We start from the raw sequence: 4,022 nt of genomic DNA on the forward strand, positions 1-4,022 counted from the left end.
CTGGCCTCTCCTGCCTCTCTCCCACTACAGCCTAGGTGTCTTGGGGTAACTCCTCTGCAGATGGATCTGGAAGTGCCTGCTCACTGACCAACCACTGATTAATCAGTCAACATCACAATATCACATAACCCTCTCTGGACCTCTGTTTTCCCAGATAAGTGGATGTTGCCTGTCTAAAAGTCCCCTGAGCCCTGAGATTCTGTCCTCTGTATCTTTGCTTTAGCATACTCCCCACAGCCACCATGCAGGTATGGAACATTCTGGGCGTGATGTAGGAGAGCAAGGTTTGGGGGGGCGTCAAGCCACGGGCCACGCAGGGCACTTCTTTGTGACCACGTGGCCCTAGTAGCTGGAAACCAGCCTGCTTGTCTCCCCTAAGTATTACAAGCCCCACGCAGCTTTTTTTTTTTTTTTTTTTTTTTTGAGACAGAGTCTCCCTCTGTCGCCCAGGCTGGAGTGCAGTGGCCGAATCTCAGCTCACTTCAAGCTCCGCCTCCCGGGTTTACGCCATTCTCCTGCCTTAGCCTCCCAAGTAGCTGGGACTACAGGCACCCGCCACCTCACCTGGCTAGTTTTTTTTTTTTGTATTTTTTTAGTAGAGACGGGGTATCACTGTGTTTGCCAGGATGGTCTCAATCTCCTGACCTCATGATCCGCCCGTCTCAGCCTCCCAAAGTGCTGGGATTACAGGCGTGAGCCACCGCGCCCGGCCACCCACGCAGCTTTTAAAGACATCTCTGCCTGTCCTCCCTACATACATTTCCACAACCAGCAACAGTAATAAATCTATGCCACTCCTGACAGTTTACAAAGGGCTTTCACACACACATCTCATGTGCTCTTCCCCACAATCTTTATTGTCACCAGTTTAGCAGTGATGGTGAGGGTGCAGCACAGATGTGAAGTGATGTGGCTAATCAGTAGCACAACTTGAAGCAGAGCCTAGATGACCAACTCCTAGCCCAGTGGCCTCTCCAGGATACAACATCTCCCTGCTCCAAGGTGGTCATCATTTCCTACTCCTCATGACGGGGCAGCCAGAAGAAGAGAGAGTGGCTGCCAGGGCTAGGGCTGATGATAGGACTGGCTTCACTGTGGCCAGAGCTGAGAAGGTTCTGCATACCTGGAGCTGCAGGGACCCCCAACAGGAGAGTCCTGGGATCTTAAAGCCAGCATTCTCCTCTTCACTGAGCTCAGCCCCAGTTGAGTGCCACTTCTCTCTCTGGTGCTGCTTCTTCCAACTAGAGTACTCTGCTTAGGAGTCTGGGTCTGCCTCTCCCACCCTACCACTAGCCTCCCACGGAGTTAACTGAATTACACCTGACCCACCTTAGCCTCTCCAGCCTTACTCCAAGATTTTGCAGCTGCAATCATCACAATAAATCAACAAGTCTTTCCATGTGTTTGATCAGATTTCTCAAGCTGAGAATCTGATTGCTCCAGTCTATCTCTTAAGGCAGAACCACACAAGTCACAGGTGTGGCCAGTCTAGTAATTGGTTGCCCCGGCTCGATCTGTGATGGCTAGAGTGGGCATAGTCTGATTCAGACGTGGCCTCCAGGATGCAGGAACTCTGGGCAGGGGACTGGTCCCTGAAGAGTGAAGGGTGGAGGACTGAGCATGCAGTTCATGCTTTTGTCTGGGATACCTCCCCTCTGTCATTATCGGGTGATCCCTGCTAACCTGTCAAGTGAAGCACAAAGGCTTCACTGCTTTGTGAAGCGTTCAGGGAGAATGAGCCAGTCCTCTCTCTAAGGTTCCATACATCTCTCCTCAGTTTCACATATGTCTTCACCCCCTACAAAAATATAAGATCCCAAAAGAACGGAAGTATTTTTCATCTATCTTTAATAACTCTATATGTTAATTCAAAATAGAAGCCACAATATAACTCAGTGTTTCCCAACACTGTTGTGGTGAAAACATGTCCCATGTTCAAATATGAGCAATGAATGTTGGGTTTTTAAATGTTGCCCAAATTTCTCCAGTCCAGGATTTCTCAGAGCCTTTAATCTGCTAATGTACGATATGAATCTCCAAGAGTAAAATAGAATATGTAGCCTTCCCGAACTTATTCCCACAAAATAATCTTTTCATGAAGCACAAAAACAGTTCCCAGAACCAGTGTTTTTGCAGAAAACAGTTTGGGGGATACACATGTAGCAGAAATTCCTTAGACTTAGGTGCAGGCAAGCTGTAGTTCAAATTTGGCTCTGCAACCTTGGACAAGTCACTTAACCTCTCTGGGCCTGAGTTTCTTTACCTGTTAAAGATGATAATACCTACTCACAGGGTTGGTAGGAGGATAAAATGACATACAGTGGGTCCAGTGTGACTTGCTCAGTGACTGCCTCTGAGCAGGTGCTTCATAAATGGTTGCTACTAGTTTCTTGGGACTCTGTCATTACTGAGTTTATAGCAGGTACTCAGGAGGTTCTGGTTCAGAAGCACAGCACCACTGAGAAGCCTAGACGGCTCCTGAGAGCCAACAGAAACTGAGCAAGACTAGAGCCAGTGGGAGCTGTCTCTGTCCCACAGGGGTGGGACAGGCTGACTCAGGTACTCAGCTCAGTGGAAGGATCTTCCCAGGATCTCCACATCCGCCAGTCCCCTCTCCAGAACCAATGGCCATAGGGATCACCAAGGGGCCACTAGCCTTTCACTGGCCACAACAAATGTCTGGTGGCTCAAGGCCATTCTCATCCAGCATGCAGAATAAAATAATACAGTCACTTACAATTGCTGAGTTCCTTCACTTTCACAAGACTTTCTTCGTGGTTTCCATCTTATCTCTTCAACCAGGCCCAATAGACCTCACATAGAATGCTCTGGAGTTATGTATCAGGATAGTTCTAATCCCAGAAACCCTGGAGGATAGACAGGACAGGGATTATTTATGCCCATTTTACAGATACAAAAAGTAAGACTTGGAAAGACTAAGCCAGTTGCCCAAACCTTCACCCTGAGAGCAGCAGTTTATCAGCCCTGCTTGCTAGAGATGGTTCTTGCTGATTATCCATTGCTCTCCAGGCTCTGAACTGCCTCCCTCTACCTTGAGTGGGTAACATTCCTGTTTCAGTGATTCCTGCCTTGCACAGGCTGAACTTCCCAGCCAGGTGTCTCCTGACCAGCCGTCACTGTAGGTGCTGGTTCTACTCATCCAGCTTGGAGTCTTCCCCACAGTCATACTGTACTTTGCAGACTGCTCTTCCCTGAGCAGGGCACATCCTAGGTTTAGTGTGTAAACCATATCTCTATCCTTCTTCCAGCTGATAGACATGGCTCCTCCCTCTGACCTGTCACCTGACCACTCTGCACATCCTTCATACCACCTGCAGGATGCTCTTCCAGAGCTGGAAATAATGAAAGGGGAGGCCTTTGGCCAGAGCAGGCTGCCCTGATTTTTGCACTAGAGTGTTTAAAGCAGCCCAGGTGCAGAGGATCCCTGCTTCCTGGAAGCGGAGTTGTTTTGCATCTAGATGAACATCTCTCTTCAGCCATTGCCCCCTACCCTGGTAGACGCCATGCCAACTGCCTTAGCATAATGCACTCTGATTTCCCCACTGTGACTAGTAATGGACTATTAAGCCAGTGTTGCCCCATGAATCTCAGCCTATGAGGCAGCAATCACAAACAAGCAGTTTGAAATGACTTTCCCCCGATGAGGCCGCAAACAAACAGTGGCCAAAACCCAGCCTGTGGCCTATTGTCAAGAACACCAGTCAGAGCAGGGTCAGGAACAAAGTTGCAGCTGCAACACAGGCCAGGGAAACCACTGCTTCCCGGTAATTAGGACCCAGGCTATTCCCAGGCTGGAGCCTGAAAGGCTGTAGGGGTAAAAGTCCCCAGCTAATACCTCTCTGTCATTTCATTTTACTGCCCACATAGCCCCTGCATCTTAGGAGCGGGTGGGACCATACAGCCAGTTATTTTATAATTAAAAAGAAGTGAAAGGAGACATACTTCCCAAATTCTTTGCTTGAGGACATAAAGTTGGAGCCCATAGAATAAGGCAGACTCTA

At 48.7% G+C, this 4,022-nt stretch overlaps 1 long non-coding RNA gene across 1 annotated transcript; it reads right to left on the reverse strand.

The window, feature by feature from the left end:
- Nucleotides 1-806: 806 nt before the first annotated feature.
- LOC117062522 lies at nucleotides 807-2,861 on the reverse strand. The gene is made up of 3 exons (XR_004428416.1): nucleotides 2,738-2,861; nucleotides 1,684-1,798; nucleotides 807-1,592 (listed from the first exon to the last, which is right to left on the reverse strand). It is a non-coding gene; the product is annotated as an uncharacterized LOC117062522 (long non-coding RNA).
- Between the last annotated feature and the right edge of the window lie 1,161 nt (nucleotides 2,862-4,022).

This window comes from Trachypithecus francoisi, unplaced genomic scaffold, assembly GCF_009764315.1.
Source record: "Trachypithecus francoisi isolate TF-2019V2 unplaced genomic scaffold, Tfra_2.0 Lachesis_group17, whole genome shotgun sequence".
In the NCBI taxonomy this organism is placed as follows: domain Eukaryota; kingdom Metazoa; phylum Chordata; class Mammalia; order Primates; family Cercopithecidae; genus Trachypithecus; species Trachypithecus francoisi.